The sequence below is a fragment of the Manis javanica genome, chromosome 10, assembly GCF_040802235.1.
Source record: "Manis javanica isolate MJ-LG chromosome 10, MJ_LKY, whole genome shotgun sequence".
NCBI lineage: Eukaryota > Metazoa > Chordata > Mammalia > Pholidota > Manidae > Manis > Manis javanica.
In genome coordinates this window covers 14240468-14257319 of record NC_133165.1, presented here as the reverse complement: position 1 = coordinate 14257319, position 16852 = coordinate 14240468, and the positions used below count along the sequence as shown (strand labels likewise).

The window sequence follows — 16852 nt, the reverse complement described above, 5'->3', positions numbered from 1 at the left end:
TCAAACTGCCCCCTGTAGGTTGGGTCTTAGTGAAACTCAGAAAGTGCCTGTCCTCCACAAGTGACAAGCATCTTGGCACCCCCTCCAGTGTTCCAATTTTCCCTGTTGCCCAGCCCTGTTAATCATCAAAACCCAATGCAACGTGGACTCATTCTCAGAACAGGTCTTCAGGGCCAGGTGTGTTACATTATTGAGCATTTGTCCCCTTCCCCACTCCATTCCTTTCCCTCCTATTTGTTGGCTTAAGTCCTAAATGATCAAGGTTCTGCCCCCTTATTCTTCTCAATGTGGTCTCCTCTTCTTCACCAGGTGTATATGGTCTGTTCTGCAGTCCTCAGGATTATTTTCAGGGTTAGTTGTATTTGCTGTTGTTACTTTTTCAGTGCATAAGTGGGAGGAGGTTTTCACGTTGCTGTCCTACTCCACCACCTTTTTCCCACACCTGACACATATTATCTTCTGATAGTAGGTTCATTGTTTCCACAGGTAAACTCACCCTAGTCAGACATTGTCCCCACCATTCTACTGATATTGTTTATGTGAAAGTCACCAGTGAATCCCAAGAAATCAAACCCTGTGTGTACCTTTCTGTTCTTATTTAACTTATGCTCCTTCTCCCTTACCTCATTTACTTTACTCTTTGATCCTCTTGATTCTTACCTTATTCTTTGTTTCTGTCCTCTTTCCACATTTACAGTACTCTCTTTTGTGATCTTTTCTCCTCTATTTAACTTCTAAGAGTCGAGTTACTTTAAGACGCTGTTTCAACTCACCTTCTCAATATGCTCACAAAACAATATTTCCAGCTAATCTCATACAATCTGTGGCTTTAAATACAAACTTCGATATGAATGGGCTCCAAAAATCCCTATTGTCAACCCTGACTTCTTTTTTGCAGCCCTGGATATCAATTTTCTTCTACCTCATAACTCTACCTGCACGCCAAACAAATATTTCAGATTTAACAAGGAAAAATCGGAACTCCTAATCTAGTTTCCTGATCCCACTTCAACTATGTCCTGGCCAAATCCTCTCCACTGCATATCGTACTTCATGGGCAACTGAAACCTCAGAAAATGAAATCACAGATAAAGAGGGGCTGCTATATTGTCAGATCTTGTTGCATCCTTCCTTAATACCTTCTGATGGACTCGAGTTGTGCTTAAAAAAAAAATCTTTTAGTTTGGTTTACAAAGGATATTCTGTAGTCTGGACTTTTTCTCTATAAAGTTTGATTTATAAATTTCTCTACAAAGTTTGATTTATAAATTAGGCACATAAAGGATTAACAACAATAACTAATAAAATAGAACAATTATAACAATAATGAGATTTATGTGAATGTGGCCTCTCTCAAAATATCTTATTGTACTGTACTTATCTTTTTTCTTCATGTGATGGTGTGAAATGATAAAATCCCTACATGACAAAATAAAATGAAGTGAATGACAGAGACACTGTGACATAGCATTAGGCTACCACTGACCTGATGACATCAGGAGAACCATCTTCTTCTGGACCACAGTTGATCATGGGCAACTGAAACCTCAGAAAATGAAATCACAGATAAAGAGGGACTGCTATATTTAATAATCTCCCTCTCTGGTCCTCTACACTGCAGCAACACTGGCCTTTATATCTTCAAATCTCACACACTCCTAAATTTTCCCAGATAGGCACCTGCCCAGGGAGTCTGATTCTAAAGTAGCCCCAGTCTCTGTATCCTGAGCCCCTTTTAATGCATTAGAAAAGTACATTGCTTAATTGCTTATTTCCCCCAACTAATGTAAGCCCCCATAAAAGTGGGGATCATCTAACCTTGGTTCACCTTTCAAAGAACAAAGCCTAGTATTGAATAAGATTTTTTTAAATGCAAGCAGACATTTTCTCCCCTCTTTATGACAGAAGAACTAAAACTTGACTAGCAGCAAAATATTTCTGGGGGAGAAGAAAGATGTGTAATCACTTTCCCTGAAACTTTGCATACCTCCTTTAATTGCTTCTAAATAAATCTGCCAATTAATTATGCTTATTAAATTGCTAATTAAGTGCTACCTATCTGCAAACAAACAACAAAACGTTAGGCATGATCCCTAACATCAAGAAGTTTTCCATTTGATGAGACAACTATACACATGAAAACTTAAATAGAGACAGCAAATATTAAATGCTAGGAGAATGATATAAATGTGAGTAAGGAGAAGTACTGTAAGATTCAAATGCATTTACTTCACACAAAAATGACCAGGAATAGTTATTTTTGTTTTCTTTACTGTTGAAATGTATTTGCATTTTTTGAAGATTTTGATGCCCAACTGAATATATAAGTTGGCAACAGAATTTTGAGAAACTTTAAAAACTATTTCAGACATTCAAAAAAAATAAAAACAAAAAATATAAATGATGTTCACTAAGAAAGAAGAATTAAATTGAAGTTTTTTTCGGGAGTATTCAGCATTTGGGACAGAGGAAAAAAACCTGTGCTGTTTTGGGCACAAATTGACACATTTGGTTTTCTGCCTAGTATACTTATTTTGGGAATTATTTGAAAGCTATTGTATGTTGTAAAGTTGTTAATTTTAAAAAGAGTTAATTGCATATTTCTAACTGCAGAAATTTCTACCACATGTGTGTTTCAAAAAAAAATTTTAATTTTTTTCCTCTAGAGTAACTCTCTCTATAGTCATAACTTTTGAGGTGAGTTGAAATAATGCAACTCAAATATAATGATGGAATTTTCTTGTTAAATCAGTGTGAATAAGTTTATCAGATTAGTTTATTCCTTGTTAGGAAGATCTGAGGTAATGTAAGGTCATCAAAGTTTATCATATTAGTTTATTCATCTGAGGAAGACCTGAGGCAATATAAGGTCATCAAATGCCTACAGAAATAATATTGCTATTACTGGGGAAAAGGTCAGAGAAGAGAAAAATGTAAAGATAAATGTTACCTACTTGATGCTTTTGAAAACAGCCAGCCTGGACATTCACCAACAGTGAAGTTCTTTAATTATTCTTGGAAGAAGGCAGGGAGGGTCCAGTGTAAGTAGCGTCCATCAGTCAAAGACAACAGTCCTCAATTTTCACTGAAAACAGCTTGGCAAGATGTAGTCTTGAAGTCATCCTCTATGGCCATATCACCATGGCAACCACCATGGCAATCTAGCTCAAGCTAGACGATGCCTGCAGAGCAGTAAGAACATTCCTGTAAAGAGAGAAAAATGCATATAAGCGAGTCACACAAACACACACACACACAGTGCAAGAAAATAAAAGATTCATTTATAGAGAGGTCCAAGCTGCATGGTATAGGTATGCAACATTTGGACAATAAAACCTTTTTGAGTCTGTTATAGGAGACACTCAAAAATTTAATCTTAGCTACTGCAACTGGGAGCACCTCTAACAAGAAGGAGATAACCATAAAATAAAATGTGCGAAATGGGGGGACTTTTCCTAGCTACCTAATCCAGAAAATGATTTTCCCCACCTAAAACCCTGGTGGGAGAAGTCTAATTTCTCCTCCTCTGTAAGTACAAAAATACTTTTTTCAGAAGCCATGCATATCTACCACCAGGTATTATTGTTTAAGGCATTAGTGAAGTGTATTTGCACATAAGGAAAATTGCATTTCTCTTACTGTTAACAATAATACACATATCTATGTGAGAAATAAGCACAGACAAAAATAGTTGCAAATAGTAATAATATCAAACACTTTCATGCTTACTATTTGATAGGTACTTTATACATATTCACTTTCTTAATTCTTCCATCAACCCTGTAGTATAGGTGCTATTATTTTCCCTCTTTCATAGATGAAGAACAAAAACACAAATAGATGAAGTAATTTTTCCAAGGCCACACAGCTAATAAATGACTGATGCAGAATTTGAACTGAGATAACTTGACTCCCGAGTCACTGTTCTTACCACTATGACCAGACTCATTACCAACACAGAACTCCTTTTTCTTTAGGTACAAATGATAAAATGCTTCAAGCCTACTGTGTTGTTAGTTATCTACTCAAAACAATAAGCATTTATTACCGCAAACTTTCAATGAGTCAGGAATTCAGGAGCAGCTGGGCTGAATGGTTCTGGCTCAGGTTTCCTTGGAAGGTTGCAATTAAAATGTTGGTGAGGCTACAGAGCCCTGAAGGCTTGACTGGGCCAGCAAACTCTCCTTCCAATATGGCTCATTCTCACAGCTGCTGCCAGGAGGCCTCAGGTCCTTATCAGTTGCATTTCTGTATTTAGCAGTTTATTTAGCCTCACAAAATTTCAGCTGGCTTCTCCCAGCCTGAGAGCTTCCCCCAGGAAAGACAGCAAAGCAGTAGCCAAAATGTCACATACCACCACCACCCCAGACATAATCTATTGGTCACCCGGAATGCCGTATATTTATAAATGCCATATATTTATAAATGCCATACACAAAGGCATGAATATCAGGAGCACAGGTTCATAGACATCAGAGATACTGGTGAAATAGCTTTAAATTGAATTTCTTTGTTTAATGCAAAGTAGGGCTGGGACTAAGCGCCAAGTGAGGTGTTTCAGAGCAAAATGCACGGATGCCCTCCCTTCTCCCGGCCGACCGGGAACGTGCGTGACCCCGAGAATAAGCACCTTTATGTTCTGCTCCCACGCAACTGCTTCACCCTAGTACCAGCGTTGGAAAAAGGATAAACACTTTTCCATGTTTTCACTTACAATTTTTCCTATTATTTATGACTGTTGGTTCACGCCCTCTGAAGCATCCCAGGTGAAACTGGAACTGACCCTGGAGGGCAAGGAAAGATGGAAGAAAGAGGCAAATCACTCCAGACTGGTAGGTGAGGGTTTTAAATAAGCAAAGGAACTTACTTTCGCGCCTCGGCTTGGGCCCCTGCACGATGAGCAGACCTCTGCACCTGCCTGCCAGAATCTTAGCGGTTCACGGGGCTTTAACTGGCTTCAGTCCCCCTATGCCACCCAGGGGTCTCAACCCCGCACTGCTCCCCCAAGGCTGCGCTGGGAAGGCGGCGCCTCTGCGGGACGGTGGAGGAACTGCAGGCCGCGGCCGGGGCGGGGTAGGAGCTTCTGACGGCGCAGGCGCGGCTCGCGGGCTCTCGGCGGTCCCAGCCTCTGCAGGACCTCCTCCCACAACCACAGCGTCAGAGTTGTCATGTATCTGGTAGAGTTCTTATCATTTTACTTGTCTTTAAATTAGAAAGATACTAAGCTTACGTTCTTGTCATAATTTTTCGTGGTGCCTTCTGCCTCTAACACAAGGAGTATCTAATATTCAGAGTTCTGTAATCTTAAAGGAAGGTAACAGAAATTCTTTCTTAAAAGTGACCCTAACCTGGAATCCCCAGGGCATGCTCCACGAACACTCTAATATTGTGATATTTGAGCTCTATTGATGTCATTTTTTTCTGGGGTAGTGGCCCATGATCCTTACCAAAAAACAAAAAAAGGTAGAACTGCCTCATGATTTACAGCATCCTTTTTTCAGTCTGAGGTGTTCGCTTTTATTTGTCCTACAAAACTCAAATTATGCAAGAGTATGACCTCCATGACTACTTGTTCAGCAATAAAATGAGAACTAAATTTCATTTCTTGAATTTATTTTATTGAACTTTATGAAAAAGATATTTACAAAACAAAAATTTTTAAGTATACCTAAAAACTGTATTCATGATATAAATAATGATGTAAAATAAAGACAACCAAAGGAAATAATTTTTAGACTCTAACATATCAACTTTTTTAACCCATTTTCCCCTAGTCATGGTTCTAACTGCACAAGGTAATCCCAGTAGAGATAGGCTTTTTGTGTTTTTCACTTATATCCTAAATATTTCTCTGTGTATTATGCACTTAACACCCCTCTATGCACTATGAACCTGACCTTGCCACATAATCCTCACATCATTTCACACATTTCTTTTTAAAGTTTTTCATTTCAGGAAATTTTAATCATATGCAAATGTAGAAAAACTGGTATAGTAAATGCTCTGTACCATCACCCTGCTCTGACAATTATCAATCACCTACATAATTCTAAACCAGAAATATTTTGCAGAGATGTATTTCATCTCTTGAAAGTTCACTAAATTATGAGATTGGATCTTTAACTTGTAAAAGTTTTTAAATCATTTCACAACTCCACAAGAGACTTTCCTTATATCCCTGTTACATGAAAAGGTAACCTATATTAACTTGGAAGGATACCATCATGGTCTAGAGCTGACAACAGGGACAAGAATGAACCAAACATCTTTGGTTACGGAACAGGCTGAACTGCATTAGAAGATTTCAGACTGTTAATTATATATTTTTAAGTAGAAGCAAAAGCATATTAGAAGAGATTGAAAATCATCCTAAAGTAGCAAAGCCTCCAGAATAATCAATTAATGGTTACTTGTTTATTTTTTTTTCACTTCAATCATCGTAAAAAAGAAAGTAATTTTTAAAGAAAAAAGATGACAAATCTGTAGAATAAAAGGAAAAATCCCAAATGGATTTTGTTATCTGAGACCTAGGGAGAGAAGCTATTGACCGCTAAGCTAAGTTCAATTATATTTCAGAGAAAAAGTCAGAATTAGCAAATGCTTAACAAGCCACTCTGGTAGGCAGTTAATTGTTGATTAAATAGTATGATTATAAAGTGAAGGACTTGAATTTATAGGGATCCAAATTTGTATGGCATCAAAATATACTACTTATTTATAAGAATTAAAGAACAACTTAAAATAGCATAAAATGATGTTTTTCAGTAGCATTAAAAACAACTTAACTGGCACCACCTAATGATTTCTGGTTAATACTTAAATATTAAATATTAGCATGGGTTTGGAAATGTAATTCCTACTAATGTTCTTACACTTCTGCTTCAAACACAGCAAAATTTTCCATTGCTGATTTAAACACACACATAGCAATAATGAAGAGAAAACTAGATGAGGTATCAAAAGATTTAGATGGCTAGATTCAGATCTTTCTCCAAGTATTTATATCTTTAGGCCTCAAAATCTTTTATGTGAAAAGCACTGGGCTGAACTAACTTGAGTAGAGGATTAAGCTAAAATTTAATATAAAGATATTCTCTGATTATACAGGATAAAAGGATAATGATTAAATTTAAATGGTAGTCTGTTTAAGCTTCTATTCTCAAAACAGAATTTATAGAAAAGCTGCATAGTGAAAAAAGTATTACCTGTCTGTGCTGAACTGATATTTAGATGAGGAAAAAATATGTTACTATATTGTAATGTTACTATATGACATCACCCAACCAGATTTTATTCCAAAGACTCAACAGAAGCCATTCTAGTGTATCTTCCTAATTATTTACTTTGTAATAACACCTCTTAATATATATTTTGTTGTACTTACAATTAGTATTCTCTACTTGGAATGCAATACTTAAGAACTCCAGTTATTGAACTTTTGAGAAACAATTGTGATGGGACAGGATTATTTCATACAACTGGGAACAAAGCTTATTTCATTATAGATTCTGAGTAGGAAGCAGAAAATACTCTAGACTGATGTTGCTCAGTGTAGTCTCTGGTTCAGCAATCTGGGAATTTCTTATATGTCAGAATTCTTGGATCCTACCGCCCCCACCCTCACTCCACTCACTCCATGCCTGACAAATCAGAACTTCTGGGAGTGGGGCCAACTAATGTGTCTTAATAGGTCCACCAAGTCATTCTGAGACACACTAAAGTTTGAGAACCACTGGTTTAGATACTTTCTGTAGGAATAAATTAAATACAGGTTGGATACTTACAAAGAACAGGATAGAACTATGGAATTCCTCTAAGGAATTGCCACTTCTGGATTCACTGATGGACCAATTGACTGCAGGGAGTAGCAGAATGATGAAATTAAGAAGCCACCATTGCTGCCTCCACAAAGGTGCCTCTCCATACCAGAAGCTGGAGAACAGAACCTGAGAAGCAGCGGTGGAATGATCTCTCCTCCAGTGGAAGGATCTCAAAGTCTTCACAAGACTTTGTTTCCCACAGAATAACAGCCAAACAGGAAGATTCCTGCTGCCTCCCAAATCTTACACCAGTGTGTATGATTGGTAGATCCCAGTAGCATCCAGACATATGACCAACAGGTTAAACTTAGTGTTATATACTTTAGGGTATCCAATAGGGCAATATAGTTAAATCACTACCTGGATATGATTCACACTATTTTGAAGTTTGTTAACTAGAATTATCATTTGGTTTCATCACTGTATCGATGCATATTTTAAGAAATACTTAAGGAAACAAAGGTTTAGAAGCAATTGAAATATTTAAAAAGAATCATTGCTAACTTGTTACATGTTATTACCATCATTTATTAATTTGTACACTTTTAAATTCATCGGTGAAATTGACCAAGTGAAACAAAGCCTAGCTATACCTTGGAAAACACACCCAAGCAATTTATATTAAAGTGATTGATAGAATGATAGCAGTAACTTACATTTGTAAAATGAAGTCCCTTACTCTTTATATGTTGTAATGGAAATAGAGTATAATATATTCATTTTCTTATGAAGAAACTCAGTTTCAAAGTTATAAAATACCACATGGTCACAGAGTTGAATAATAAGTAAAAGAATATACATCTTCTAACTCCTGGGACAGTGATTCCAACATACTTTAATGCCCTGTCTACATGTACTCTGAGAATTCTTGTAACAGCAACACATTATGACAGAGAAAAATGGGTACCAAGCCTAGGGCAGGAAAATAGTATGAGTGCAGGCCCAACAGGAACAAAGCAGTGGCCTGGGGGAGTTTAAAATAACAGATCAAACCCAAGTGAAAATATTGCAAAGCTAATACAATTCCAGGTATATTTACATATTAGTCAAGCAGGCTTGGCTACACTGCGGTAGAAGGAACTGCAACATCTCAGCGACTGAAAACAATAAAGGTTTATTTCTTGCTTCATTGAGATATATGTGGGGATGCTAATCTGGCGTATCTCCATTCAGGAACTCAAGCTGATGAAGTAGCCATTAACCGTAACATTGCTGAGCATCAAGGCAGAGGAAAAGCACACCCTCGGGAATCTCTTGGTGGTGTTTAAATGACACACATCACTGCTGCTCACACCTCATTGACCAGAATGAATCACATGGTCTCACCCAACTAAAATGGAGCTAGAAAGCACAATCCTATCACCTGCTTGCAAGGTGGAAAAGAAAGTCAAGTATCTGATGAATAGTGTTAATGATTACCACAATTTCAAAGCCAAATTCATAAAGAAAGCTTTTATCAACAACTTGGAAGTGACTTCAGAGACAGCCCATTAGGGCAGATGAAACAATGTTGATTTATAACTTGGCATCTGTGAACCATTTTTTCCAGCATGATCATGAAGAAACAGAAGATGCCAGTCTACAAAGAAAGAAAAAGTGAGGCAGATGTTCAAAATAAAAGAGAAAAGTGACAGATTAAAGTTAGGAGTTCTGATGGCTTTCTTGATCTCGACTCTAATAATTTGAGAGCCCTAGCTACCTACCTACCCTTGAGTTCCATTGGCTAACTCAGTATCATTAAATTTCCTAGTTTTCCTAAATTCACTCAAGTTGGTTTCTGTTGTTCACAATCAACAGAATTTCAATTAAGGCAATGATATTAACTAATTCCTTAAGATTTCTCCATCAATTAAAATACAATAGAGAGTCTAACACAATGTACTGAAGTAATTTCTCACATTAGTGGGTCTTACTTTATTTTCCATATATCAATATGCTGATAGAAAAAATTATTGTGAATTTGGAATTACTATTGCAATATTAGAGAGGAAGATAACGGCATTCAATAATTTGGATTTTCTACTCAAAATTAAAAAGCTGAATCCCATTAATCTAGGTGAACATCCACTAAAATAAATCTTCAATTTTTAAGATATTTTTCTCAAAACAGAAACAAAAACACTATAATTTTTTAAGAGCTGAGAAGGTAAAAAGCCAAGCAGCTCTCATCTAAAACTTAAAATATTAAAATTCATATCAGCCATAGACAAAGTATTGGAATTCACAATGATATTAAGACAGAGAAATGGAAGACAGAAAGCTTTAAAAGTGTTCAAGTCAAGCAAACAAAAGGAAAAATGTTCAAATTCAGAATGAAATACAAATTCTCCCAGAGAAAGAAGACAAAAGAAGAAAGTTTCTGAAGTTCTTAATATGATTCTTCTACTAATATTTCATGTCAACTATTTATGTCCTTGAGCACAACTATGATGTTTCTATATATTCTCAAATTGTAAAGTAACAACTGTATGGGACAACACTTTTCTTTTATTAACTATATGCAAGAAAATCATTTGGTTCCTACTGTGACAGTCATGGGCAGGGGCTGTGAGGCAGTCCAAACTGTCAGTTTGATTTAAACATTTCTGAAAAAATGAAGTAATTTGACCAGAACTGCCAAAAATATGCCAACTATTTTAGTTCATGCTTGAATGAACATGAAATAATATTTGGATATATTGATTAAAAGACAAGATTCTGCTATGTATTTATTATATTCCATTCAAAAAGTGTTTTTGTAGAGCCAATAATGCTTTAGAATATCAAGCAAATACTGAAATCTGTTTCCTAGAAGATGTGACATAAATTAGAGTACGATATTAATTACACAAAGGTCAAATGATCTGAATATAAACACATATTGCCTACCATGAGACTGTCAGTTGATAATTACATCTTCTGGCTTAACATCCCAATTTTCAGCAGCAAAACATACTTGTCCACACATAGTATTTTTAAATATTTTTCTTTTCAAGGGTGTACAAATTGTGGTTTTCTTATCTTCATAATTTCTAGTCTCAAGAAAGTTCAAGAATACTGACCAGCTACCCCCTCCTCCTCCCTCCAGGCCCCCTGCTCCCTCCCCCTTCTCCCCTCCCCCCAGATCCCCTCTTTTTCCTGTGCCCCCTCCACACTCCCCTCCTTTTTCCTCCACCCCATCTCCCCTTCCCCCCACCTCCCCTCCCTACCTCCTGTCCCCTCCCTTCCCCCCTTCTCCTCTCTTTCCCTACCCCCTTCGCTCCAACCTTCCAAGGAGCCGGGCACGCCAGGCACTGCCACTGACCCTGGGGTCCCGCCGTGCTCCGTCACCGTGCCCACTTCTGTCCAGAGGGTGGTGCCTCCGACAGCCTCCCGGGTCGCCGACCGCCTCTCGGGTAGAAGCTGTGTCCAGGAGGCCGGACCAGGCTCCCAGACACTGAATGTAAAAGAATAGAGCCCAACTTCATTACCTCCAATAGCTAACGAAGCTCAGCCTTGTCCATGTGACATCGGCCACAACATACAGTATGGCAGGATGGGGCATAAAGTCCAGGTCCAGCACATCAAGGCTTATGTCGCCAAAGCCTCCATTGACATGGGCAAGGCCATGGTTGTCATTCAAGATATCAGCTGGCAATTGCCCAATACGAGATACATGGCTGGCATGATTGCAGGAAATGGATACACAACCATTGCTCCAGACTTCTTCATAGATCAAGAGCCCTGACACCCCTCTGGGAACTGGTCCACTTTCCCCAAGTGTTTGAAAACAAGAGATGCCCAAAAGATCAATAAAGAGGTAGAGGTTGTCTTGAATTATCTGAAACTACAGTGTCACGCCCAGAAAATTGGCATCACAGGATTCTGCTGGGGTGGAGTGGCTGTCCATCACGTGATGATGAAATACCCAGAATTCAGGGCAGGGGTGGTCCATCTATGGCATTGTCAGGGACTCTGAAGACTTGCACAGCTTAAAGAACCCCACGCTGTTCGTCTTTGCTGTAAACGATGCTGTGATTCCTCTTGAGCAAGTCGCTTTGCTGACTCAGAGGTTGAAAGAGCGATACCAAGTGGGAATATCAAATTAAAATATTTTCTGGGCAAACCCATTGGTTTGTGCATTGAAAGAGAGAGGATTGTTTGCCTGAAGACAAGCCCTATATTGACGAGGCAAGGAGGAGTTTAACTGAATGGCTGAATGTTTAGCAGTGGCCAAGTGCAAACTTCTCAGATTAGTTTGCATCCAGAAATGTGCTTTGAAACACCAGGTCATTTGATTTAATTTTCACTTTATATAAAATAAATCAAGGCATCCTGAAGCTCATTATTTCATGTGAAACACATATTCAGTAGGAAATGTTAATGTATTAAATAATTTAACACACACATGAATCAAAATTTAAACAGCAGGTCAGTACCTGCATAATATCCTAACTACCTGGCTATTCAGGGGCTGACCCAGCTCAGGCCTGGCCTTTCTGGTCTTTAACTGAGCACATCCTGTGAAATGATCAATATGGCAAAGCTATAAAGAATGTGAACTATAAACTCAGATTAAATGCCCAACTTAATTAGACATTTACCTCTATCTTAATACAGATTAACTTCTCATGCATATATTGCATTATGAGAAATATTGAGATTAAAATAGGGTTCCATTGACCTAATGATGTCAAACCAATAAACCTCCTTTTGAGTTTTTGGGAAAAAAAAAAAAAAGGCAGCATCTGTCTGGTTTTCCAAGTGAAGAAAAGGCAGAACCAATAAGGCAACTAGAAGAAAGTGTGAAGTGCTGAGGGCACCGGGGAAGTGACATCACACTTCTGACACCCCTTACCAGACGCATGGCCTCAGCAGTTTTCTACCACCTCAGAAACTCTGACCTGAAGAACATGCCAAATGTGGGACAGCGCAGAAACTGCTCATACCCCCATATGATGAAATTAGAAACGAATGTCAGTGAAAGAAAACTGCCAAGAAGAGTCTGAAGAACGCTTGTAGTGTCACGCCCCACCTCCACGCAGCCTGGAGGGAAGCTTGGCTCTGTCCTTACCAGGAAACAAGAGCATTCAGCATATACCTGCTTCCATACTACTGCCACATCACAAAGCCTCTCACCCAGCCCTGCCAGTTTTGATCAAACTAGAGGCACACACACATTTGTTTGCTTTCTCCATGGAAACAGAATTGCCAAGGAAAGTTCCATGGAGGCCTCTTAAGAGTGATAGTTTCACAACCATAAGCGAAGCTATAATATAGTACACTTTTCAAAATAAAAGAGAATTGCATCCAAAAAAGAAAAAAAGAATACTGACCAGCCACAACATCAGCAGACAGAGACCCAGCAGTGCTTGGCTGTCTACAATGTGGTGGTACTAATTTACTTTAAAAATAGTTGAATGTTTACTGAGTGCCAGTTGTTTTAAGTGCTTGGTATTCAGCTGGAAACATGGCAGGCAAGGTCTCTACTTTAGTAAGTGTTACTAACTAGTTAGGAAAATATTTTAAACAAAAATATGTGTGATATAAGTGCTGTGAAGAGAAATTAAGTCGGGCAATTGACAGAAATAATGCACCAATGTCCCTTTCAGGACTCAAATTGGGTATTCCAACACCTCTCTTAATCTCACTTTGTAACTTCAACATTATAGTATTCACTTATCTATCAACATTTTTAGTAGATGTACATAGTAATCACTGTTTTTCCACATAAAACCGTGGTTTAAATATATATTTGTTACCATTAGCCTGTTCTATCCTCAGAATGGAGTAATAGCAACTTTTTAATATCCATTTTATAAACGGGAGACAGCAAGCCTTAGGGACCTTAAACGGCTCACCCACGTCTATGTAATTCAGCTGGGACATGAACCTAAATGCACTGAAAAAAATTTTATTGAAATTCTTTGATATGTCAGGCACATGATGGATATTATAAACAGATATAGCCCTGACTTAAGAAGGTTTTGTCCAGGAAATGGTTCACTGTTCTTAATCCCTGGGTAGAAACAATCATGGTTCTAAAATAAATCTAGAAAAAAATCTAACCCCTGGAAATAAGTCAGAGGCTCGGTTTCATGCTTCCTTCTGATAGACTATTGGCTCACCTCCAGAAGTCATTGAAGATGGCACAAAAATTCAGGTTATCTGTCTTAAAATTTAACTTCCCTTTTTATAACTTGCAAACATTATCTAAAGTGAATGGAAGAAACAGAGGGAGCTCAAGGGGGCACATTAGCAGACTTCCTCATCTTCCCCTCACACGACTGACGCCCGCTGGAAGGCTCCTCACACTCCAGTGGTCATAAATAGTTGTTCTCAACATCCTGTGTGGAACAGAAGTGGCTCTTTTTTATCAGTTTAAATGTGATTTGATACAAGTAGCTCGTAGAGATCATTGATGTGCTAAATGACTTTTTGGAGAAATGGACTTAGAAAGCTAATTGAGAGGCAATCCAATAGATTTCCCTAGAGGTAGACCAGATAGGTTTTCAAAGTGACAAGAAGGGTTGTTATATTCCTCTAGGTGTCATCTTTTGAAAGAGATTCAAAATGGAAGTGTTTTTGCTGTTGCTAAAAGGCTCAATACGGGCTGATGTCCACAGCAGGACAGAACAAATAGGAAATTTAGAAAATTGCTTTCATTTATGCCTCTAATAATACATGTAAGGTTTCCAAATCAAGTTCTTCCTTGCTTCAGTGAATTCGTGTTTATTAACAAATATGTAAGTATCTTTTTAGAAGTATATTTGACTTTATTATAACCTAGCTCAGTGAACTCTTACATATTATGTCAAAACATTACAAGTTGCATAAAATAGCATCGAACCTTTAAAATTAAAATACTGGAAGGGGAATAATTCACTCATTTTCTAGTTAAATTGTCTATTTTTACTCTCCTTCCAGAATTGTCTAGTGGATATGGCCAATTACCTTGGAGAATATGCTTCTATACAGCTTTTTGCACATAGGACCCCAGTTGTTGGAGGAGGTCGTTGAGAGGATGTGACTGCCAGTTGACCTCAAGCTGGACTTGGGCAATCAGAGGTTCTTTACCTCCTCCCCTGTCTTGGGTGTATGTTTTACCCATCATTCCCATAACTGGAGCCATTTCAAGGACACAACTTTGAGAGAGTAATGTGTTGTTAGGACGATCTGGACTGTACACATGACTGAACCCAGTTAAGGCCTCTAAATAAACCTCTAAGATTATGGTAGGCAGGTGTGGGGATCTACTCATCTTGCAGCCACCCAAGACAACCTTCATATGTAAGTTCTCTTTTTTAATAAAACTGGAGTGGCCTGCCTCTCTCTTCAGTCTCTCCTTGTACTTCATGCATGGGGACCAGTTTCAAATTTTACCTGGGAAATTCCCAAGGCTGGGAACTGACACTGGTCAATCAAGGTTTAAGTAAATGAGGACAGGATTCCAGGAATCTCTGTGACAGTTATGCTCACAACAATTCCCTCCAAGGCTCCCATCTTATCCTGGCACAGTCCAGACCATCTTTGGAGCTATTGAGTTCAAAGAAAGTGGTGGTGTATGTACTATAAAGAATAAAGGATGTTGATTTTTCAGATAGCCAAAACGTAAGCCCTTTGTGTGGGCACCTCCTCCCAAACTCAGGATTAATATTTTCCCAAACTCAAAGTCACTTGGCACTTAAGAAGCACTAAATAAATAGTTGTTTAATTAATTAATGGTTAAGGGAAAATGGCAGAATCCAAAAAAGAATCCAGAAATTTGAGTGTAATGGTATCAAATTTTAAAAGCAAGCAAAACAAAGTCAAGGAAAGATAACTTCCTATTTAATTAATATGCCTTTGATAAATCATAAAATGTGCAATATGCTAAATGTGGCAAAATCCTTAGACCACAAGGGAGCCTAAGATTGCATTAGCTCCACTTCCTTTTTTTCAGGAAGGTAAGCTTCTAAACTTACCAAAAGAATAGTTCCCTTATCTCTTCAAAAAAATCTCTATGGGCAAAAGACTCCACATCTTCCTGAGCAGATTGACATAAAAATTTCATGAGGATAAACCTAATGGTGTTAGATATAAAAGAGATCATTAATCACTCTGTCCTTTTAAAACAATTTTTCTTACTTTCCCAATAAATCATTTATAAGGTCTGTTTCTATTTAATTTTTATTTACTTTTTCATAACAGAATTGTAAATATAAAAATTAAAATTTATTTTCTTTAGACATTTTGGAAAACTCCAGAAATTATGAAGAGAAAACAAACCACTTGTATTCCTATCAACCAGCACCCCATTAAATTTTCTTTAATATTTTGGTAGATTTCCTCATGGACATTTTTAACTCAGAAACTTAAGCAAAATTAGGATGATTTACTCTGTGTGTGTGTGGCTGTATATCAATTCACAAATACACATGCACAAAAATAAACATGGTTTGCACCATCCTTTCTTAATTAAACATTACATCATGAACATTTCTCAAGATTTAAACGGTAACTAAGATTTTTAATAGCACTATAACAGTGTAACATTATTGTAGTATGTTGAATGGTGGCCTCCCAAAATATATGTCCTCTGGGAACTTGTGAATACGATCTTATTTGAGAAAAGGTTTTTTGAAAATGCAATTGAAGGCGTTGGGATGAGATGAGATCATCCTGGATTCGAGGGGCCCTAAATCCAGTGACCAGCACTTCATGAGAGGAGAGAAGACACAGAGAGGTAGTGAGAAGTTTGAGGCAAAGTGATGTACCAAGGATCGCCAGCAGCCACCACAAGATAAAAAACATGGAACGGAATCTCCCTCAGAGTCTCCACAAGGGCCAATCCTGTCAGCACCTTGATTTTGGACTCCTGGCCTCCAAAAATGTCAGAGAATAAATTTCTGTTGTTTTAAACCACCTAGTTGGTGGTAATTTGTTACAGCCACTCATGGAAACTAATACACATGTGGATACAACGTGATTTATTTAACCACTCCCAGACACACTGGAATTTTTCCCTTTTATTTTTTGCTATCATAAATAATCCTGCAGTAAACATCCTAGATAGGCATTTATTCATTCAACAA

At 37.8% G+C, this 16852-nt stretch overlaps 1 pseudogene; it reads left to right on the top strand.

Moving 5' to 3' along the window:
- The first annotated feature begins 4896 nt into the window (after positions 1 to 4896).
- LOC108406447 (carboxymethylenebutenolidase homolog pseudogene) lies at positions 4897 to 12005 on the top strand (annotated as a pseudogene).
- The last annotated feature ends 4847 nt before the right edge of the window (positions 12006 to 16852 follow it).